This window comes from Choloepus didactylus, chromosome 1 (genome assembly GCF_015220235.1).
Source record: "Choloepus didactylus isolate mChoDid1 chromosome 1, mChoDid1.pri, whole genome shotgun sequence".
Classification (NCBI taxonomy): domain Eukaryota; kingdom Metazoa; phylum Chordata; class Mammalia; order Pilosa; family Megalonychidae; genus Choloepus; species Choloepus didactylus.
The window spans coordinates 220,911,817-220,936,739 of NC_051307.1; the positions used below are offsets into that span (position 1 = coordinate 220,911,817).

General features: G+C 40.3%; 1 long non-coding RNA gene across 2 annotated transcripts; it reads right to left on the minus strand.

Moving 5' to 3' along the window:
- Positions 1 to 227: 227 nt before the first annotated feature.
- On the minus strand, positions 228 to 23,937 carry LOC119506976. 2 transcript variants are annotated; one of them, XR_005211084.1, is made up of 5 exons: positions 23,843 to 23,937; positions 23,314 to 23,386; positions 6,608 to 6,716; positions 977 to 1,088; positions 228 to 406 (listed from the first exon to the last, which is right to left on the minus strand). It is a non-coding gene; the product is annotated as an uncharacterized LOC119506976 (long non-coding RNA). The 2 variants fall into 2 exon arrangements; XR_005211083.1 differs by having other exon boundaries at positions 977 to 1,093.
- Between the last annotated feature and the right edge of the window lie 986 nt (positions 23,938 to 24,923).

Genomic DNA, 24,923 nt, shown 5'->3' on the forward strand with positions numbered 1-24,923 from the left:
AGCAGCCTCTTCATTAAAGGGGCAACTGCTGTGAGCTAAGTACAACCTCTGAAACCTTTAATTGCAGCTTAATTGACTGGCGGGATTAAGCCCACATCAAGGAGCCTGGCTGTACCGCCCTGTTCTTCACGTCTAGCAGAAAACGTGTCGACACACCCCCCCAAATCAACAAGAGAAACATGGCCGACAGCGGGGGATCCCCCAAATGCCAACGGACTTACCGTGAAGGAGTCTCAGGAGGAAGCACTGAGATGGTGTTTGTCTTTCTGGCGTTCCCAAGAGCTGGAAGAAGTTTCAGCTGAAACGTTTAAAGCTTGATTGGGAGGTCCACATTGGGGCAAGCACAGGGGAGAGCTGAACGTTTGGTTGCTGTTGCTCTGATTATCTTTTGTTGGTGTTTACAAACCTGAAAGAAGGGGTTCTTTTAGGAATCAAGCTTCATTTTCTTTGTTTCAAAAAGGAGGACAATAACAGTATCTACTTAAAGTGTTGTGGGGAGTAAACAAGAGAGAGAGTCCCTAAAAACTTATCACGGTGCCTTGTCCACAGAATACTCAACAAATGTTAACTGTCATTATTACCAAAATTAAATGAGACGGGGATAAGAAGCCATCATTATCATCATCATTGTTCCCACTCTCTTCCTGCTCTTTATGCTTCAGGCAAACCAGGGGACTTGGTACTTTCTGAGGTACAACCTGTAATTTCTCTCTTTAGTATCAAGTATAATGTACACACTCTTGCAATGGAATCGGACAAGTCTGAAATGTGCCTCTGCCATCTACCAGCTAAATAACTTTGGGCAAACAGTTTCATCTTTCTGGGCCTCAGTTACCCCACCTGGTAAACAAAGATAGTCATAGTACTTTTCTCCATAGGTTATTACAAGGGTTAGATGGCATACTAATGTTAGGTCCTATTGGTAATAGTATTACTATTTGCTTTGCTTGTCATATCCTCCTCAGCTAAAGCTTACCTCCTTTAATGCTCGTTCCCATTCTTTCCATGTAACACATATTTTCAGGTTTCCTTCATATTTTGGAAGATTCAAAACTGAATTAGACATCGCTCCTCTTTTCAAGGAGCTGCTACTCTGGAAGGAAAAACAAGTCAGGTGTATTATATTCTTAATGCAACCTGGAGTGTTAAGTGCCCCAAGAGCTGTTTATTTTAAACATGACATTAATTTCACCTGGAAGAGAGGCACTGCATACCCTCATGGTTAGGAGCATGGGATTTTGTGTAACAGAGATCTGGAGTTACATAATGGCTTTGTCACTTTTAGTTGTATTACTTTGGATATTATAATGTTCTCTCTAGCCTCAGTTTCTTTCTCTATACCATAGAGATAATTTCAGAACCTACATGGCAGAGGGTGAAGGGAAGATTATATATGAGAATCCACTTAAAATGGTATCAAAGTTTCAATAAATTAATTCTTCTTAGTAGTAACAATGGTATAACAATTGGTTATATTGTCAAGCCTTAGTGATGATGAGAAAATGTGGTTCTTGGATCATGAATAGGGTATGAATACAAGACTGGGGGGAGGACATAGGCAAATGGAATAGTCAGAGTGAGAAACCAGGGAATGTCAGCAGGAACCAGCTAGTAGTTCAGTTTGGACTCATCAAACACTAAATGTGCTGATTTGCCTGGGACTGAACGGTTTGCAAGAAAGCTGGATTTTTAGTGCTAAAACCAGGACAAGTTGGTCATCCTAAGCTTAGGAAATTGTGACCCAACAAATGAAGGTCTTGAAGGCTATGGGCATGAGGGAGCTCTTGAAAGTTCTTGAGTGAGAGCGTAACTGCTCAGAGGTGTTTCAGGCAGTCTACCAAATGGAGTGCTGCACCAGCTACAAGAATGTTGTGATTTCAGATGTTGTGCATAAAAGACAAAATGTGTATTTTTATATTGCATAATTTAAAAATTATACAAATTGCTATCTTTCTGTGTATGTTCCATATTGCTATTATATTACCTTCAGCCAATTCAATTCTTATTTTCTCATTTATTGCTACCTATCCCATAATGTTTTGTGAGGATTAAAACTCACACAAGGTATGTAGGTGCTTTACAAAGTTCCTGGCTCACTGCAAATATTTGGTATGAGTTAGCTGTTTTATGAAGAGAAAGACTAGGAATATAGAAGGACTCAGTAATAAATGAAGGAAAAGAAACTGTTAGGGTTTTAAAACTTACAGACTGACTTACAGCACCAGCTTACAGTTCCTAGCAAAGTTCACATTATAGTATTGTCTAATAGGTGTCTTGGTAACATCAAATAAAGTTTTGGGTTTTGGCATCTGGTGGGAAGTCTCAGCTAGACTGTGAACATTCTCTTCTCCCTCTTTTAGAAGGAAATTTGAAAATGTTTAGAATTACATTCTGTTTGGGCAATAAAAATGTAAAAAATTGTAAAAAGAAAGGGACAGAGCCAAGATATAATAAAGCATCCAAATTCAAGACACAGGATATTTATCCTCCAACTAGGCTATCTTACCCATCATTTTTTGAATCTTCATTATTTCACACAAATGAACATGGGTTCTTCTAGGCAGAAACTAAATTTCCCTACCTGCTTTTTAACTTACTGAACATAGTATCAGCACTAATGGACAGTGTCAATATTCCTTTTGGCTCTCTTAGTAAGAGGAATGGTTGTTTTTAAAAAACATATTTCATGAACTTGTTTGTAAATGTAGATTTAAAATAAAGGCTTCCTACCATTGCCTCTGCCCCCACACCCATAATAGATTTCACATGCTCATTTTGATACCCAGAACTATGTCATATTCTGATTTTGTTTCATTTTATTTTGTTTTGTTTTTACCCCCATAAGTACTTAGCTCAGTGCTTGGAATGTGGTAGGTGCTCAATAAAAATTTGTTGAGTGAATGAATGAACAAATGAATGAATTTCAGAACTGGAAAGGACATTAGAGATAATACAGTCCTCATTTTAGAATCATGTTCAGAGATAGTGAGACATCGTGGGAGGTCACAGAGCTTTTTGAGTCATAGTGAAGGACCCAAGCTTCAGAACTCCCAGCAGGGGCTGTTTCCACCACCACACTCCATTTTTCTACTCTAAGGACCCAGGTAAATTTGCTCACAGCATTGTTGGCAATAATTCCTACTCAGGGCCATCATCCTGTTAGAGAAATTTGGTGCTTCAAAGCTAGAAGTGAAACAGAGCCTGCTTTACTCATTTAGAGCCCATAAAATAATGTTAATATGTCCCAGTTATCTTCATACTTTTTTTCCTTTTACATCTTTGGGAAACTTCCTTTTTGCGTAGGATATGTTAAGATGCATTCTTTAATCATTCTTCAAAGTCCCAAGGTTTCTCTTAGATTAATTATCCAGTTAATTGCTCAAATTTGAAGTGAGTCTGGATCATGCACTAAGCAGAGAAATGAGGACAAAAGCAAGTTTGAGAGGTATGAATCTTGTTTTAAATTTTTATTGTAAGAAACTATATTATTCATCATTTGAAAGAGAAAAATAATTTTTGAAAATCATCCATGATCTCACCACCTTAACATAGCAATGATATTAGCATTCTGGTGAATTTCTTTGTGATCATTTTTCTTATACATTTTATCTATAATTTTAATCATAGTGCAAATCCTACTTTTTCACTTAACTTTCCGCATTTCAAGAAAGTCTTTATAACTACCATGTTCATTGGTTGCATGATATTCCACTGAATTTATAAACCTCAACTTATTTAACTTTTTCCCTAATGGTGGACCTGAATGTTTTCCCCAGTCATTTGGCATTATAAATCAAGTAGTGACGAACATTTTTGGGTCATACAGATTTTTCCATATTTTGGATTTTTTTTAGGACAAATTCCCAAAGTAGAATTACTGAGTCAAAAAGAACGGAGGTTTTTATAACCCTTTAAACTCATATTGCCAAATTCCTGGGTGGGCAGACAGAATTCTGAGTTTAATTAAATTACGTGAGGGAATAGCAATGAGGATTTCCTGTGATCAGTGTTGCCAGGGAACCATTTGTGCCCAACAGTGTAACTAGAAAGAGTTGTTCTGAGTTGGTTCTGCCTCTTCAGCCTACCTTCAGAGACTCATTAGAATTCTGCTAGTTCAGAAAGTTATCTTAGAAATCTGGATTAGAAATTCTGGCTAAAAGTGCAGTGTTGGTTTTTCTTAGTCGTGTTTTTGATCTGTGACAGTTATCTACTAAGGAAGCAGGAAAAGAAAGGTTTTTGGATAAACACATTTTCATGAGATTCCTTCAAATGAGGTCAAACAGTTTCTGTAGATGAGACTTGAAGAGTTTGTGGCTGATTAAGGCTTTGAACATTCCTGTAACTTTAAATCGCCTTGTCAGAAGACGATATGGCTTAGAAAGAGGCCTATAATCAAAAAGCATCCTTGGGGGCCCGGGTTTACATAGCTGTGTGATGAGCAGTCATGCTGAGGTGGAAAGCTTAGGAACACATCTGGACAAATCAGGCAAACACATCTGGATGTTTCAATCAGTAGAAAGGGACCCACACAACCTAATTATTGGGTAAACAAGCTTTTTCTTTCCTGCATGTTAATTCCTCAAAGCAAAGAAGACTTTCTGATGACCCAGAGAAGAGCTGCAAGTGGCTGAAGAATTAATAATCACTCCTAAGATTTGCACATGCTTCACAGTTTTACAAGTGTCTTCACACATATTACCTTTGCAAGAGCCTTGAGAATTAAGTTCTGCTACTGATACCCATGGCTTGCTAAGCTCTCCAGGTTAGTAAATTCCCCTGCAAGATGCCCATGCCCTCCTGATGCAGTTAGATGAGTTGTGGGCTGAAGTGCGAATTAAGTATTTCAAAGCTGTTTATGCCAGTTGCCTTCTTGCTGTAATTATATAGTTTATATAAACATCATATTATCCAATGAAATAAAGCAAAACTGAAGATTTTGTTTCTGTTCTAAGTCAATTGACTAGAAAATATTCCATCTGGCAGAGACAAATCATATTTGTTCACCGTGTCTTTGTTTCTCCTGAACATACAACTAAACAACAATCCCAGAAGTTAAGAGGAAATCCATCTGCTTGTGCTCTGGCCAATGGAATGTGGGCAAATTATGAACACCATTTCCAGATCTGGCACGTAAAACTGCCCTCACTCTCTCTCCTGTTGCGCCTGCAAAGAATCCAGAAGAGTTGTCTGATGGCCTAAGGCAGGGGTCGGCAAACTTTTTCTGTAACAGGCCAGTTAGTAAACATGTTTAGCTTCACATTTTCTTTTTTTATAATAACTCTTTTAAAATGTGAAAAACATTCTCAGTTAGTGGGCTCTGCAAAGCAGGCCAGGTGCTGGATTTGGCCCACGGGCAGTGGTTTTGCCTACCCTTGTCCGAGGACATCACGGTGCAGCACATGGAAGGAAACTGGGCCTCTGAAGGATTCTGTGGAGCAGATGTGCTCCCACCCCCACTTGCACACATGACTGTGATGGAAATGAAAATTCAATCTTTTAATTATGTTAAGCCACTGAATTTGGAGGGTTGTTTGTCATAGTAGTCTATCTGCTATTCCATAGATACTTTTCGGGTAAGTTCCCATCAAATTAGATATAGAAAAGATAACTGTTCGAGACGAGGGGACCTGTAAATGTCCAGACTGATACTGCATTTAGATTGTTTCATACCTCTTTAAGTTCTCAATCTACTTTAAAGAATCTGATAGAGTCTAGAAATCGTAGACTCTGCATAATGGATACTGCCTAAGAGAGAAACAGTGCAGGATTCCAATGGGCAGACCCGCGGTGCAGGGTGAAGCCCTGGCCTTACACCAGAAGACTGATGAAAATGTACGTTCGTGCTTTGAATTAAAATGAAAAGTTTAAGCTTGGTATCATTTTTTATTGTTCTCCATTTTAATAGATTTTTATTCAAGTAAGAGGATATCTATCTTACCAGCAATTCATCTGAAAACAAACTGAAGTGAGATGGCAGGAAAGCCTTAGAAGAAATGGGACAGGACTACAATACTGATTCCTCTGTCTTGGCCTTGGCTGGGACACCAACTCTCCTAGAAAACTATGATAATAAATTGTGGCAGTGTTCTAAGTGCAGAAATGTTGGCATCCCTACATATTTGTCACACAAAAGTATATGAAAACAGTATTGTTAGTCCAGTTTATTTAATATAAATGGACATAGGCCAGTCATGAGAAAAAGGTAAGGAACATTATTAAAACAAAAGTCACTTATCCGTTCATATTAATGTGTCTCCCTATTCTAATACAACTGTTTTAATTGAAACAGAGTTATTTACCATCTGGAAATTCTACCAGAGATAGCCTTAGTATTTATATTGTATTAACTAGATAACTTAAACCATTTTTTTTCTCCCCTGTAATTCACATTGTCTCTCATAACAAAATGTTTATCAATCAACAAGGAGGTCTCCAAAGTATAATCCTCTACAGTGAATTGTTAGGCCTCATAAGTACCAAGTGCTAATGAAGTACTGTTTCTCTGAGTACAATCTATGGCTAGGACAAGCTCAATAGCTAGAGCTAGCTAGGGCAGTACTGAGGCCTCAAAGCCAACTCAGACTCAGTCATCATAAAAAAAGCATACCTTTATTTTCATCTTCTTCCATATGCGCTTGTTTTGATAAAGAAGGGAACCCACTGGCACTGAATGGTTAAATCTGGAATCATCCATCATCACTGCTGCAAAAAACACCCTAGGAGAGCAAGAGCATCAACTTGCATTTATTTAACAAAGATTAAATAGGGTTTTCCATCATATCAAAATAGTTTCTCTTTTATTTTTGCCACATTTATGGAAAAAACTGAAACAATCTTTAGTGCCATCTCATTGTAACATTACTAGTTTACATAGTTGAACCTTCTTCTTACAATACCTCACTTATCGGGGGATATTTGTTTGCTTTTTTGTTTCTGTTTTATACTTTTTTATTAAAAAAAAATTTAAACCTGTAAGAATAGTTCCATGAATTCCCATAAACTCTTCACTTTGGTTTACCAAAAGGTTAACGTTTTGCCACATTTGCTTTATTCTTTTGTGTGTCTGCACGCATGTTTGTGTGTGTGTGCTCGTGTACTTTTATTCCTATCATTTGTGCCAAATCGTATGAACATAAATTGCAGAAACGTGGTCCTAAGGAATCGAGCCTGTATTCTCTCAGAACAAAGACATTTACTTAATAAACAGAGTACAGAGAACAAAAGAAAGAAATGGATGGTCTTCACCAAGGACAGTATGAAAGGGGGACAACTTTTTGATGAAGAATGTGCATCATAATTAAATTTCCCCATGACTGCAGGAATCTAGTAAATAAAAGAATTCAACTGGGTTTAGGCATGTTCTTTTCACCTCTTGTAGCCTGAGTAATTAATAGTGTTTGGATTGTAGATTTTGTACCACAAGCTTTGACTCCCTGAGGAGTCAGTGGGCTAACCCAGGTGGAAAACTTAGCAATTTATTGATTCTGTATATTCCAAGCATATTCATAGCTTCCTTAAGCTATTTCTGAGATCCCAAGCTGTGAGCATTCTTGCAGATGACTGTATTGACTCTCTTTCAGCCATCATGGTTAACATACTGCTAGGCCAGAATTTGCCTTTCTAATTCACAGGTTAATGTCCCATAAATATCCTTTTGCCAGGTATCACATCTTACATGCCAGTCATTCTTGCAAGCCTCAGGTTTGAGGCGCAGACTAGGAAATAAAACCTACCTTCCTGGAAATAACTTTAAACCTGAATTCTAACACAAGTTGATGCTGAAGGATTGAAATTTCTTCATTTCAGTTTACTTACAGCTCCTCACATCTAAATATAATCCTTCCACGTGCCTCTCTTGCCTCTGCATTCCTTTGTGCTTGACAAGCTTGTCTCATAAACTAAATTAGCACCACTGAGCTTTAACATACCCCCATTCCTTGGTCATTTACAGTCAATCATTTCCTGACTGTTTCCATCAGGGTAGACATCTTAGAAAAATGTTCTCTTGTCAAGCAGCTCTTACAATAGCTCTCATATAATGCTAATAGTCCATGGTCAGTGTCCAGTTTATGTCATGCCATGTTTTTTTCTATTGAGACTAAACCTTGTGTAATCAAGTTGGTTGATGTATTTGTGGTACTGTCTGAAGAGCGATGTTCTAAATTTGAATCTTCAAGATGTTTTTGAAAAAAAATTTTAAAATATAGTCAACTGTCTCATTTGGATGTACCAGATCCACACTTCTGACTAAAAGTACCAGGTGCCTGAACATGAAATGTGAGCTGGCAGAGCACACTTGGACTTCTTTTCATGAGCATATCAGTTTATATAGTTTCAACAGCAGACATTTCAAAGGCATAATTTTCATTTTGGAAGATTTGGGAGTGTGTGAGGAGAGTGTGAAAATTACAATAGACCACAGTTCCTCAACCTGGGTACTACTGACATCTGGGACTGGATAATTCTTTGTTGTGAGGGCTGTCCTGTGCATTGTGGAATGTTGAGCATCTGTAGCCTTTACTCACTAGATGCCAATAGTAATCCACCCACCCTGAGTTGTGACAACCAAAAATGTCTCTAGACATTGCCAAGACTGCCCCAGTGAGGAATCCCTGCAATAGATGGTTTTGGTTCAACCTAACTGCAAGGTTGCTGAGAGTAGGTATTAGGTTTTGTTTATCTTTGCATCACTAAGAGTGTTGAGCACAGTCCTTGTATGTTGTGGTTGCTGTTGGTGCTGATCCCAAAATATTTTCTGATTTTCCTCCTTCTGAGAACAGTAGAATTAGACTTCCCACCCTACTTTCAGTTGGGAGTGGCCACATGACTTAATTTGACTAATATACTGAGAGTGAGAGTGATGTGTGGAACTTTAAGAGCCAGTGCATAATTTACCGTATGCTTGCTTTCTTTCTGGCATGGTGAACAAGAATATTTGTGATGCTGGCTGGTCCATCAGTCTGAGTCCTTGAGTGATTGCAAAGAGCCCAGGGACCTATTGGCCCATGTTGGACATGAAGCATGAGTGAAAAATAAAATTTTGATGATTTAAACTACTGAAAGTGTGGGATTGTTTGTTATCACACCATAATGTAGCCTCTCCCAACTGACATACACATGCTGGTTTTAGAATCACAGACACTTAGATTCAGAGTGTCATTTTTGGCTCCTCTTCTCTCCTACCCTTAGAAAAGCTAAAGATTATTGATGATGAGTCTATGCCAAGATATTGAGAATTGCCAGAAAGATAGCTACATGTCCATTTCCTGCTCAGGCTTAGCCATGATTAATCTGACTACTGGTAATCTGCCAGGAATAACCAAAAATTAATTGTAGTAATTATCTTGGAAATCAAACAGAATCTTCATTTTCTAGTCAGAGTACTGCTGCTGCTACTACTACTAATAACTAATATTCACTGAGTACTTACCTTGTGCAGTCCCTGGACTAAGTACTTTGCATAAATTTGCATATATTATCTCCTTTATTCCTTTTAACAGTCCTATGAGGTAAATACTCTCATTAGCCCAATTTTAAAGATGGAGAAACTGAGACATAAACACGTTGTTCTAGTCTGCTAATGCTGCAGAATGCAAAACACCAGAGATGGATAGGCTTTTATAAAATAGGGGTTTATTTCACTACACAGTTACAGTCTTAAGGCCACAAAGCATCCAAGGTAACACCTCAGCAATCGGGTACCTTCACCGGAGGATGGCCAATGGCGTCCGGAAAACTTCTACTAGCTAGGAAGGCAGCTGGCGTCTGCTCCAAAGCTCTGGCCTCAAAATGGCTTTCTCCCAGGATGTTCCTCTCTAGCAAGCTTGCTCCTCTTCAAAACATCACTCCCAGCTGCACTCAGTTCCCTCTCTCTGAGTCAGCTCATTTATATAGCTCCACTGATCAAGGCCCACCCTGAATGCACGGGGCCACGCCTCCATGGGAACATCGCACCAGAATCATTACCCACAGCTGGGTGGGGCACACTCCAAGCAAATCCAACCAGCACCAAAGCGTCTGCCCCACACAAGACCACAAAGATAATGGCATTTGGGGGATACAATACACTCAAACCGGCACATTCCAACCCCTGGACCTCAAAATGACATCATCTTTCCAAATACAAAGTACATTCATTCCATCACAATATCACAAAAACTTTAATCATTTCAGTAACAAAAGTTAAGTACAAGATCCCATCAAAATCAATTATAGGCATGGCCAGTCCTAAGGCTTAATTTTTCTTTAGCTGTGGATCTGTGAACTTAAAACAAGTTATGTGCTCCCAATATACAAAGGAGAGACATTCATAGGATAAACATTTCCATTACCATAAGGAGAAACAGTAAGGAAAACAGGGTTAACACAAGCAAAACAGTTCCTAAAACCCGCAGGACAAACTCCATTAGATTTCAAAGTCTGAGAGTCATTAACAGAACAACGTTGCATCCTTGGGGCTTGAGAGAGCAGGAGTCTAACGCTTCCTAAATGCCTTTGCGGCAGCCCTTTTCTCTCCAAATGCTTGGGTGAGTGCTCCAACATATCCACACATTGGGGAGACCACCTTCTCGGCCCCACCCTCCTCAAACATCGGGGCAGCTCCCGGATTCCCTTCCATCTCCAGGGCACACGGTCAACCCCTTCAGAACAGTGTGGTGGCAGCCAGGCTCTCCCCAATTCCCTGGGAATGTGCTCCGCCCTCTTTGGGACCTCAGATGGCAAAACTCTTCCAGAGCATCGAGGCGGAAAGCCCGCCCTCGACCTCCAGGACAAACTCACCCTTTCCATGCGTGTGGGCTGCTCCGCTCTCCCAGCCCGAGACCTCTTGACTCCAGACCTCAACCCCCATGGCTCTGTCTTTGAAGAAATTTTTCCTTCAGTTTGTTCCTTGTCTGTCTCCTCCAGTCCAGACCGGCAATGGCTCTGTCTATAAAGATCTCGCAAAAATTCTGTTGGCTTTGCATGAAGCACACAGGGGTCAAAGCCGTCAGACAATAGGACTTTCCACAAATCCTTTCTGTATAATTCCATCTCCAATCTTGGCTTGTACTGAAATAATGGCTGGGTTCCCTGTTTGGTTACATCCTCATGTTGGGCTGTAGCTTCTGGGATTCCACCCCCTGGAAGCTCGTAATTTTCCAAGCCATCAGCTTCTGGTTTCTTTGAACCCAAGAGTTCAGTTCTAAGTTTATCTCTCTCCGCTCGCATTTTACTATAAGCTGCAAGAAGAAGCCAGGGTATATCCTCCACATGTAGTCTGGAGATCTCCTCAGCTAAGTTTTCCAGGTTGTCACTTTCAAATTCTTCCTTCCATCTGACACCAGTACTCAATTTTGCCAAATTCTCTGCCACTTTAAAACAAGGATCGCCTTTCTTCCAGCCCGCAACAACACTTTCATCATTTCTGTTCAAGTCCTCGTCAGAAGTATCTTTAGAGTCCACATTTCCATAAACAGTCTCTTTAAAGCAGTTTTGGCCTTTTCTATCAAGCTCCTCACAATTCTTCCAGAATCTTCCCCTTATCCATTTAAAAAGCTGTTCCAACATGTTTGGTATTTGCAAACTCAGCAGCACCAACACCCTACTTCTCTGGTACTAGGAGTGTGGGATAATGGTGGAAGGAATATAAGGTTGGATCAGGCTGAATTTACTGATATGGGCCCACTAAGCAGAGATTCTGCATTCAATGTTGTAGCTCGAGGGGTTAGAAAGAGTGTTAACAGTTTGTTTGGGTGGCTGGCTGAAACATGGATCAAAAGGTGGCCAGCATTACCAGAGATTGAAATGCCAGAACTGCCCTGGTACAATGTGGAGGAGGGGACTCAAAGGCTTAGAGAGATTGGAATGTTAGAGTGGATCTATCATGGAAGACCTGCTCACACAGCCCTGGAATGTCCAGAGGACACACCTTTTACTGGACTGTAAGGAATAAATTTGTGAAACTAGCTCCATCATCCCTGAAGAGCTCTGTAGTCGCCCTTCTCTGTAGGTCAGATATTACTGTAGGAACTGCTGTCCCTGAACTGGAATCCTTAAACACAATGAGGATAATCGGGTCCCGAGTCAGCAGAAGCCGAGTGGCTGCAGTTAATCGCCACAGACAAGGTGGGCATGGCTACCACAGCGGAAAACAGGCTCAAAGCAGCAATCAAAATAATATGACTTGCAGAAACTTATAGTGTTGGCTAGTGGCTCATGGAGTACCATGTAGTAAAATACATGGGCAATCGACTAAACTCTTGTTTGAACTATATAAGCAGAATTCTAGGTCACGTGAACAAAAGTCTCCCTTGAATTACAAAACAGAGAGTCATGGCCCCTTAATCAATTCCCAGACTTGAGACAGTTTACAGATCCAGAGCCCCTTGAATGAAGGGAAGGCCGGGTACCCTTGGAGAAGGACCCTGTCACACTGCCAAAAATTTATACTGTTAATCTTCCTCCCAGCCTTCCCCAGGGGGACCTACGGCCTTTTACCAGGGTGACTGTGCATTGGGGAAAAGGAAATGATCAGATATTTCGTGGATTATTAGACACTGGGTCAGAAGTGACATTAATTCCCGGAGACCTAAAACGTCACTCCGATCCACCAGTCAGAGTTGGGGCTTATGGAGGTCAGGTGATTGATGGAGTTTTAGCCCAGGTCCGTCTCACAGTGGGTCCAGTGGGTCCCCGGACCCATTCTGTGGTTATTTCCCCAGTGCCGGAATGCATAATTGGAACAGACATACTCAGCAACTGGCACAATCCTCACATTGGTTCCCTGACTCCTGGAGTGAGGGCTATTATGGTGGGAAAGGCCAAGTGGAAGCCACTAGAGCTGCCCCTGCCTAGCAAAGTAGTGAACCAGAAGCAATACTGGATTCCTGGAGGGATTGCAGAGATTAATGCCACTCTTAAGAACTTGAAGGATGCAGGGGTGGTGATTCCCACCACATCCCCATTCAACTCTCCTATTTGGCCTGTGCAGAAAACAGATGGGTCTTGGAGGATGACTGTGGATTATCATAAGCTTAACTAGGTGGTGACTCCAATTGCAGCTGCTGTCCCAGATGTGGTATCATTGCTTGAGCAAATCAACACATCCCCTGGTACCTGGTATGCAGCTATTGATCTGGCAAATGCTTTTTTCTCAATTGCTGTCAGCAAGGACCACCACAAACAGTTTGCATTCAGCTGGCAAGGCCAGCAGTTTACATTCACTGTGCTACCTCAGGGTTATATCAACTCTCCAGCCCTATGTCATAATATTGTCCGCAGGGATCTTGATCATTTCTCCCTCCCACAAGACATCACATTGGTCCATTGTACTGATGATATCATGTTGATTGGACCTAGTGAGCAAGAAGTACCAACTACTCTAGATTTGTTGGTAAGGTATTTGCGTGGCAGAGGATGGGAGATAAATCCAACAAAAATACAGGGGCCTTCCACCTTAGTAAAATTTCTAGGTGTCCAGTGGTGTGGGGCCTGTCGAGATATTCCTTCTAAGGTGAAGGATAAGCTGCTGCATCTGGCCCCTCCTACAACCAAAAAAGAGGCACAACGCTTAGTTGTGACAACATATGAGACAACATATTCCTCATTTAGGTGTGCTACTCCAGCCCATTTACTGAGTGACTAGAAAAGCTTCTAGTTTTAAGTGGGGACCAGAGCAAGATGAGGCTCTGCGACAGGTCCAGGCTGCTGTGCAAGCTGCTCTGCTGCTTGGACCATATGATCCAGCTGACCCAATGGTGCTGGAAGTGTCAGTGGCAAATAGAGATGCTGTTTGGAGCCTTTGGCAGGCTCCTATAGGAGAATCACAACGCAGGCCCTTAGGATTTTGGAATAAAGCTTTACCATCCTCTGCAGATAACTACTCTTCATTTGAGAAACAACTGTTAGCCTGCTACTGGGCCTTAGTAGAGACAGAATGCTTAACCATGGGCCACCAAGTTACCATGAGACCTGAGTTACCTATCATGAGCTGGGTGTTGTCTGACCCACCAAGCCATAAAGTTGGGCATGCACAGCAGCACTCCATCATAAAAGGGAAATGGTATATACGAGATAGAGCTCGAGCAGGTCCTGAAGGTACAAGTAAGTTACATGAGGAAGTGGCCCAAATGCCCATGGCCCCCACTCCTTCCACCTTACCTTCTCTTTCCCAGCCCACAGCTATGGCATCTTGGGGAGTTCCTTACAGTCAGTTGACTGAGGAAGAGAAGACTCGGGCCTGGTTTACAGATGGTTCTGCATGCTATGCAGGCACCACCCAAAAGTGGACAGCTGCAGCACTGCAGCCCCTTTCTGGGATATCCCTGAAGGACAGTGATGAGGGGAAATCCTCCCAGTGGGCAGAACTTCGAGCAGTGCACAGAACTTCGAGCAGTGCACCTGGTTGTTCACTTTGCTTGGAAGGAGACCTGGCCAGAGGTGCGTCTGTATACTGATTCCTGGGCTGTTGCTAATGGTTTGGCTGGATGGTCAGGGACTTGGAAGGAACATGATTGGAAGATTGGTGACAAAGAAGTCTGGGGAAGGGGTATGTGGATAGACCTTTCTGAGTGGGCAAACAACATGAAAATATTTGTGTCCCATGTGAATGCTCACCAGAGGGTGACTTCAGCAGAAGAAGGTTTTAATAACCAAGTGGATAAAATGACCCGTTTGGTGGATACCAATCAGCCTCTTTCCCCAGCAACTCCTGTCATTGCCCAATGGGCTCATGAACAAAGTGGTCATGGTGGTAGGGATGGAGGTTATGCATGGGCTCAGCAACATGGACTTCCACTCACCAAGGCTGACCTGGCCACAGCCACCGCTGAGTGCCCAATCTGCCAGCAGCAGAGACCCACACTCAGTCCCCGATATGGCACCATTCCTCGGGGTGATCAGCCTGCTACCTGGTGGCAGGTTGATTACATCGGACCACTTCCATCATGGAAAGGGCAGCAATTTGTTCTTACTGGAATAGACACATACTCCGGATATGGGTTTGCCTTCCCTGCACGACATGCTTCTGCCAAAACTACGATACGTGGACTTACAGAATGCCTCATCCACCGTCATGGTATTCCACACAGCATTGCTTCCGACCAAGGAACCCACTTCACAGCAAAGGAAGTGAGGGAATGGGCACATGCTCATAGAATTCTGTGGTCTTACCATGTTCTCCATCATCCAGAAGCAGCTGGGTTGATAGAACGGTGGAATGGCCTATTGAAGACTCAATTACGGCGCCAACTAGGTGGCAATACCTTGCAGGGTTGGGGCAGTGTTCTCCAGGAGGCTGTGTATGCTCTGAATCAGCGTCCACTCTATGGTGCTGTTTCTCCCATAGCCAGGATTCATGGGTCCAGGAATCAAGGGGTGGAAACAGGAGTGGCACCACTCACTATCATTCCTAGTGATCCACTAGGGAAATTTTTGCTTCCTGTCCCTGCAAGTTTAAGCTCTGCTGGTCTACAAGTCTTGGTTCCAAAAGGAGGAGTGCTTCCACCAGGAAACACAACAATAATCCCAATTAACTGGAAGTTAAGACTGCCACCTGGCCACTTTGGGCTTCTTATGCCTCTGAATCAACAGGTAAGTAAGGGGATTACTGTTCTGGCTGGGGTGATTGATCCTGACTATCAAGGGGAAATAGCACTGCAACTACACAATGGAAGTAAAGAAGAGTTTTCCTGGAATACAGGAGATCCCCTAGGGTGTCTCTTAGTACTACCATGCCCCGTGATTCAAGTCAATGGAAAACTGCAACAACCCAATCCAGGCAGGACTACCAATGGCCAAGAAACTTCAGGAATGAAGGTTTGGGTCACCCCACCAGGCAAAGAACCACGGCCAGCTGAAGTGCTTGCTGAGGGTAAAGGGAACATGGAATGGGTAGTGGAAGAAGGTCGTGATAAATATGAACTATGGCCACGTGACCAGTTACAGAAACGAGGAGTATGATGACATGAATATTTCCTCCTCATTTTGTTAGGATTATGTTTGTATTTGTCTGTAAAACAGATATCTTTGCTTTCTTCTCTGTCTTGTCCCCTTATCATATGGCATAAGCTGTAATGTTCATTTTGAAGGTATGGTTTTAGGTGATGTGTACAACTGCCAAGTTGACAAGGGGTGGACTGTGATGGTTGGGTTCATGTGTCAACTTGGCTAGGTGGCCCAGCTGTCTGGTCAAGCGGGCACTGGCCTGACGATTGCTGTGAGGCTATTTGAGGCTGGTTAATAAAGCAACGGGTTGGTTTGTTAGATCATCAGTCAATTGACTGCGGCTGACTGATGACTCATCAAGGGGCGTGCCTTCCACAATGAGAGAATACAATTGGCTGGATTTGGTCCAGGTGATCAGTTGGAGGCTTATAAGCAGGATGGTTAGAGAACCTTCACTTCTTCTTCGGCTGCTCAGTGAAGCATTTCCTGGGGAGCTCGTCAAAGTTGCCAGTTCGTTTCCTGAGGAGTTCATCAAAGTTGCCAGTTCGTTTCCCAAGGAGTTCGTCGGACGTCTTCCTTGGAGTTGACAGTTTGTTGAAGGCTCTGAAGAATTTGGACTCGTGCGTGCCCGCAGTTGCGTGAGTCACTTTTACAATCTGATAATCAGAGACATCTCTCATTGATTCTGTTTCCAAGGAGAAACGTAACTAATACACATGTTATCAGCTTGCTTGAGGTCATATCGTTAGTAAATGGTTCAGCAGTAACTGGGCTACTCTTTTTCCTAAGCCTGTGTTTCTTGACAACTATGAAAATCTACTTCCTAAAGAGTAATTCTCACTCTCTTCCCTAGAGTACCAGGTCCCTGTGCATGGTGGGGACATAGATACAAGTGGGGGCAATCTGTTCTCTAACAAAGAGGTCTTGAGAAATGGTTACAAAAAATATCCATATATTTGAACTGATGCCAGATCAGTTAAAGTCTGGTGTTTCGTCATGGATTATGGTAAACTGAATTAATCAAAACCTTCTGCATTTAAGTAAACACAATTTCTTTCTTAGGCACTGAACTGGATATGTAAGAGAGCAGCATTTAAGACATCTGTTCCTTAAGATTCTTCTCTAGCCTTTTGTCACAACTTATGGAGTGTTATAACTTTGGTTCTAGACAGATAAAAATTCAGTGACAATTATGAGTACAGTTCTTAGGTTCTATTGTATTAATCTGCTGCCTTTTTAACATTTAAATAGTTCAGTAAAGTAGCTAGTCTTCAAAGATGGCACCCCAGGAGCTATACCTCCTGTTATCCCCATGTTTGTGTAGTTCCCTTCCATGTTGAATCTCATTCACTTCACAAGGTGATTCAGGGAACCAATTTAACTAGACAGATAACAGACAAATTTGGGATGATTGGTTACCTTGAAAATTCCCCTTTACTATTTTTCCCTTTACACTATTATTCATTTTAATTTTTTAAATTGTGAGATTCTCTCCATTTTTATTAATATTAACACTTGATGGAGAGACAAGGACAAGGAAGAAAGAGGAGAAAAAGGAAAAGTGAGGCCATTATACAATTTATTCTTGCTCAAGTGTTGAAAAGCTTTGCAAATTCACTCATGTGTTCCATCTATTGTAGTAATTTGTTATTGCTGCTGTCACGTTACCACAAGCTTAGAAGCTTTAAACAACACAAATTCATTATCTTACAGTTCTAGAGATCAGAAGTCCTCAAACAAGGTGTTGACAGGGCTGTCTGCCTTATGTAGGCTCTAGAGGAGAATCTGTTTCCTTGCCTTTTCTGGCTTCTAGAGGCTGCCTGCATCCCTTGGCTTGTGACCCCTTACTCCATCTTCAAGCACATCACTCAAACTCTGCTTCCATTGTCACATCTCCTTTTTCTAAATTTGACCTCTTGCCTTTCTCCTATAAGGACCCATTGATTACACTGTCCCATCTGTATAATCCAGGGTAATCTCTTAATCTCAAAATCCTTAATCATACCCGCAAAGTCCTTTTTGCCATATATGGTAATATATTCACAGGTTCTGGGTATTAGGACGTGGATATCTTTAGGGAGCTATTATTTTGTCTACCACATCTATTCACCCATTCAATATATTCATTTACACAACTTGTTATGTAAAACATTTACTGAGCACCTAACGTATGCCCAACAATGACCTAGTTCATGGAAATGTAAAGTGGAAAAAGAACTGACTAGACATACACAGGGCAACAAGTATAGAACTTGAAAACCCAATGCTGAGGGAAAAAAGTAAGAAACAGAATGAGATCCATAGCACAAAACCATTTATATAAATTATAAATCCGGGCATGTTAAACATCAGTGCATATTTTACAAGAACAGATACATATGCAAGGATCCACATCAAATCCATTATAATGGTGTTTAAGCAGTGTAGAGGATGGTAGTGGGGATGGGGATTAAAGGAAATAATTACACACATAACACAAGAGATGGGCTTATGGACCAGCGATAGTACTGTTATGAACTGAGGAGTATGAGTAACTCAATGGTATGCAATGGCGATTTAAAAGAAAGATAAATAAAATGCAGTTTTACATACTAAACTTAGTAATTCTGTATAAACTGTAATGGAGCTGTGCACAAAATGGGGAAAACCACAGCACAGAGGAGCAGAGAGCAGAAAGGAGCATGTTGCAGAAGAGTAGTTCTTAACTTGGGGCAATTTCCTCCCTAGGGGACATTTGGCAATATCTGGGGACATGTCTGGGTGACACAACTTGGGGAGGGAGGTGTGCTACTGACGTCTAGTGTGCAGAGGCCAGGGATGCTGCCAAGTATCACAGGGTAGCTCCTTCAAAAAAAGAAATATCTAGCCAAAAATGCTGATAGTGCTGAGATTGAGAAATCTGTGGCAGAACAGCCAGAAATAAAATCTATATATCCTGACATTATCATGGTATATCAATAGATGTGCTTAAATGTTTGGTTATTTGGGGGATTAAGAGACAATCAACTCTTCATCCTGTCTGTTCTCTATGATGTGTTCAATGTACTCCTTTCCTAATACCTGATATCTGTTCTGCATGCATTCTAGTTCCTGTGTCTATACTCTCAAAACTACCACTGACTGACTTTCCTCTCATTTAGGCTTGTCAGTGATTCCATGATCTTAAAAAAAAACAGTTAATAACATGACTGCAGTGAGAAAGACTTGATAATTATTGTTTAATTCCATTAGTACGTTGTTTAATTCAAACATGGAAGAGTGTTGATGTTTCTCAAATTTTGACAGAGGCTTTGGCTCTCATAATTATTTTATGTTTGCATATTATTGCACAAATTAAAACTTCAGTAGAGAAATTCTATACAGGGTCTACAATCTTATATAATAATCCAATCTTGTAGTAGATTAGTGAAGCTGAATCACTTAATATTAATGGTTAATCATATATTTTTTAATTATGTAATTATTTAATGGAAAGATAAAAATAAATAAATTACTGTACCTCGAAAACTATCAATTTGATCTGAAAAAGTTAAATCACTTTAACCATGTGACTATTATGTCTCTAGCCTTTCCTTTTCTCCACTTTTTGTAGCATAAAATTATCTCAATCCTATTTCAAGAGTGTTCATGACAAATACTAGTTGACCATGTGTTTACCATAGCACTAGACATGTTTAATGGTGGGAAATTAAACACCTCATTTTGAATACTGTTTTACCTTTATACACTGTAATCAATAGAGAATAGGCTTTGGAGCCAAAGACCCTATATGACTAAGGGCAAATTATTTAAACTCTCATTTGTAAAACTGCTTCATAAAATTAAATTAAAATGTGAAATTAAGTGAACTAAAGTAGGTAACACATAGCCATTAATTCCCTTTCCAAATTCTGAATTAAGCCCTATTAATACAAAAATATGAACAAGTTAATGTTTTACCTTCTAAGTCAAGCCAAGATAAAGTATATAGGTAAGAAAATATCCATCACTTTTGCAAATATTTCTATCGTGTATCCTCCTTTGACAGCCAGCTTAAATTCCACACCAGCTAAACAGAATCTCTCACCAACTGATTTTTGGCAAGGGTGTTGCGTAAGTGCAACAGGGAAAGTAGAGTCTCTTCAACAAACGGTGCTGAGAAAATTGGATATCCCCATGCAAAAGAATGAAATTAGACCTCTATTTTGCACCACATAAAAAAATCAACTCAAAATGGATCAAAGTTGTAAATATAGGAGCCAAACTATAAAACTCTTAGAAGATAATATAGGGGGAAATATTCATGGCCTGGGATTTGGCAATAGGTTCTTATGTATGACACCAAAACCATGAGCAACAAAAGAAACAACAGATAAATTTGATTTCATCAAAATTAAAAACTTGTGTGCATCTTCGTATCAAGAAAGTCACAAGTTAACCTATAGAATGGGAGAAAAATAGTTGCAAACCATATATTGGGTAAGGGCTTCATCTCCAGAATATACAAAGAACTTTTACAATGAAACAAGAGAAAGACAAACAACCCAATTAAAAAATGGGCAAAGGACTTGAATGGATATTTCTCTAAGAGACCATAAGGAGATATGACTTCATACCCACAAGAATGGCTATTATTGTTTGAAAAAATAAGTGTTGGAGAGGATGCAGAGATATTGGATCTCAAGTATATTGTTGGTGTGAACGTAAAATGGTGTAAACACTGTGGAAAGCAATATGATGGTTCCTATGAAAGTTAAATATAGCATTACCATATGACCTGGAAATACCACCATCTAGGTACATACCCAGAGAAAGTGAAAACAGGGTCTCAAAGAGATATATGTACACCAGTGTTTATAGCAGAATTATTCACAATAGCCAAAAGTGGAAACAACCTAAGTGTCTATCAACAAATGAATGGATAAACTAAATGTGGTATAAATACACAATGGAATGTTATCTGGCCATAAGAAAGAATGAAGTATGAGACCTGCTGCAACATGGAAGAACCCTGAAAATATTGTGTTCAGTGAAATAAGCAAGACACATAGGGACAAATATTCTATACCATTTATAATGGATGACTATAAATGGCAAATATGCAGAGATAGACAGTAGATTAGGGTTTACTAGGGGATTGGGGGAGGCAGGAAGGGAGATAGTGTGTGTTTGGGTGTTGTGCCAGTTTGAATGTATTATGCCCCCCAGAAAAAGCCATATTCTTTGATGCAATCTTGTGGTGCAGACATAATAGTAGGGATTAAGTTGGAACATTTGGATTAGGTTGTTTGCATGGAGATGCGCCCCACCCAACTGCAGATGATAACTGATGGGATACTTCCATGGAGGCATGGCCCCACCCATTCAGGGTGGGCCTTGATCAGTGGAGCCATATAAATGAGCTGACTCAAAGAGAAGAAACTCAGTGCAGCTGTGAGTGACGTTTTGAAGAGGAGCAAGCTTGCTAGAGAGGAACGTCCTGGGAGAAAGCCATTTTGAAACCAGAACTTTGGAGCAGATGCCAGCCATGTGCCTTCCCAGCTAACAGAGGTTTTACGGACACCATTGGCCATCCTCCAGTGAAGGTACCTGATTACTGATGTGTTACCTTGGACACTTTATGGCCTTAAGACTGTAACTGTGTAGCCAAATAAACCCCCTTTTTATAAAAGCCAATCCATCTCGGGTGTTTTGCATTCTGCAGCATTAGCAAACTAGAACAGGTGTATATACATATATATGTATATATGTGTATTGTTCTGGTTTGCTAGTGCTGCTGTTAAACAAAATACCAGAAATGGACTGGCTTTTCTAAAGACGATTTATTAAATTACAAATTTACAGTTCTAAGGCCATAAAAATGTCCAAACTAAGGTAACAAGAGGATACCTTCATTGAAGAATGGCAGATGGCATCAGGAACACCTCTGTCAGCTGGGAAGGCACGTGGCTGGCATCTGCTGGTCCTTTACTCCTGGGTTGTGTTTCAAAATGGCTTTCTCCAAAATTTCTCTGGGCTTGTCTCTCTTATCTTCTTCATCTCCTGTGCATCTAAGCCTCAGGGCCCTCTCTCAACTTCTCCGGAGCAAACTCTGGGCTAGCATCATCAAATGTTTCCAAGCATCTCAAAGCATCAGCAAGCATCTTTTGGGTTGTTTTGTCCTCTCTCAGGTTCTCTGGAGCAAACTCTGGGCCAGCATATCAAAACATCTCCAAGCATCTCTCATCATCTCTGTCTGTTCCCAAGCGTCTGGGGCATTTTGTCCTCACTGCTCTCTGTGAGCTCTCTTTAAAGGACTCCAGAGATCTAATTAAGACCCACCGTGAATTAGCAGGGTCCACAACTCCATGGAAATAATTCAATCAGAGGCTCCATCCTAATCAACAGACTAATCAATCTTTAATTGCATTTAAGAATATGGTTTTTATGGGGGTCATAATAGATTCAAACTGGCACACGTATATATTTATAGATATATATGTGTTTTATCTTCACAGATAAACCACAGCTCCTTGAAGTTAAGGATCATATATGTGTGTATGTGTAACAGGGACAGTTCTTCATACACAGTGCCCTGCTTAGAATGCAGGGGTGAGGAAGGAGGGAAAAATACATATATTTTTATAAAGCAGTTTTACTGATATATTCATGTACCAGTTTGTATATATTATGTCCCCCAGAAAAAGCCATATTCTTAAATGCAATCTTGTGGGGGCAGGTGTATTAGTGTTGATTAAGTTGGAAACTTTGGATTAGGTTGTTTCCATGGAGATGTGACCCACCCAACTGTAGGTAATAGCTCTGATTAAGACAATTTCCATGGAGGTGTGGCCCCACCCATTCAACATGGGCCTTGATTAGTTCACTGGAGCCCTATAAAAGCTCAGACGGAAGGAGCTCACAGCTAGCTGAAGCTGAGAGACACATTTTGAAGATGGCCATTGGAAAATGACACTGACATTTTGGAGAATACCATTTTGAAACACAACCTGGGAGGGAGCACATGCCAGCTACATGTCTTCCCAGCTAACAGAGGTTTTTGGACGCCTTCAGTTATCCTTCAGTGAAAGTACCCGTACCCTGTGTTGATGCCTTACCTTGGACACTTTATGGCCTTAAGACTGTAACTTTGTAACTAAATAAACTGGCTTTATAAAAGCCAATCCACTTCTCGTGTTTTGCGTAATGAGCAGCATTAGCAAACTGGAACAATTCACATACCACATAATCTATCCAATGTGTACAATCAAAGGCTTTTAGTATAATCACAGACCTGTGCATTCATCACCACAATCAATTTTAGAATATTTTCATTACTCACAAAAGAAAAAAAACCCATACTCCCAGTAGTTTCACAGTCTCTTCTCAATTCCAAACATTTAAAAGACAAATTAATGCTTTTAATATTACCCAGTCTGATCAAATCCAATGATTCACAAACATGTAGTCTTCTACTTATTTCTATGTTGCAGCCTCACATCACCTCAAAAGAAATAAAAACAAAAATACAACAAAGGTCAGCAATGTCCAATCAGTAAATCTGATATTAATACTTATTTAGAGTTTTAAATTTAAAATAAACTAAATCATATACAATATATAAGTTTAAAAATAACTTTTGGTATCTGATATTATATTAAAATTTATATCAGAAATAGTCATTTTTGTTGATTAATTTCAAGCATGAATCCCATCAACACAAAAGATTCCAGTAAGGAAAAATGTTTCATTGAAAATGTCAAGAAGGTCGTAGCGGTAGCCTGAGTCGGATAAATATATAAGGACGCCATTTGTTAAAAGGTAAGAGTTGCAGGTATTCTCTGTTTACTCTCATTTTATATAGCTCTTGTCAATTTCATAGCCTCAACCAGTACTGAACAAGGAAATTGGAAAACTGCAGAATCGATTTGCAGAAGTGAAGTTCTATTTTCTTTTATACCTTCTTCATCAGAGTTGCTATCATTCTTGTGTAGTGTGGTATTATTATCAACAGTAGCCAGGGTAGAGCTGATAATTGCTGAATGTCATTCTCTTAACATGGAAGCAGAAAACAAAACAACAACAACAACAACAAAAAAAAACAAGGTGACTCTGGGCAATGTTCTCATTTTACAAATTTGCTGCTTTCACAGTCCTTCACCTTTGCCAGAATTTAAATGTAAAGACTTTTCTATTCTTGGAGACAACCACGATTATACCAGTCCTCTTTGGTTTTGGTCCTAGGTAATAAGCGTTAAAACAATATTAAGTTCTAAATGTCTAATCTGAACTAAATATAGATTCGTCAAATATCCTGGTCTGCTTTTTAATTTTCAACCGATCAGATTTTACTTTAACCTATTAATGAGAAAATTGTTTCAAAGGACATAATACATTAAGATAAAAACTAGTTTACCTTTACTGCTGCCTTTCCAGATTTGCAGTAGGTTCTTATTAAATTTAAAATTAGAGCTATTTGTAAACAGTTTTAGCCTTTGACTATTCAGTATCCACCCTGAAACAGAATCTCCTTTGTATTCTTTTTTTTTTTTTATCATCATTTTATTGAGATATATTCACATACCACGCAGTCAAACAAAACAAATTGTACTTTCGATTGTTTACAGTACCATTACATAGTTGTACATTCATCACCTAAATCAATCCCTGACACCTTCATTAGCACACACACAAAAATAACAAGAATAATAATTAGAGTGAAAAAGAGCAATTGAAGTAAAAAAGAACACTAGGTACCTTTGTCTGTTTGTTTGCTTCCCCTACTTTTCTACACATCGATCCATAAACTAGACAAAGTGGAGTTTGGTCCTTATGGCATTCCCAATCCCATTGTCACCCCTCATAAGCTACATTTTTATACAACTGTCTTCGAGATTCATGGGTTCTGGGTTGTAGTTTGATAGTTTCAGGTATCCACCACCAGCTACCCCAATTCTTTAGAACCTAAAAAAGGTTGTCTAAAGTGTGCGTAAGAGTGCCCACCAGAGTGATCTCTCGGCTCGTTTTGGAATCTCTCTGCC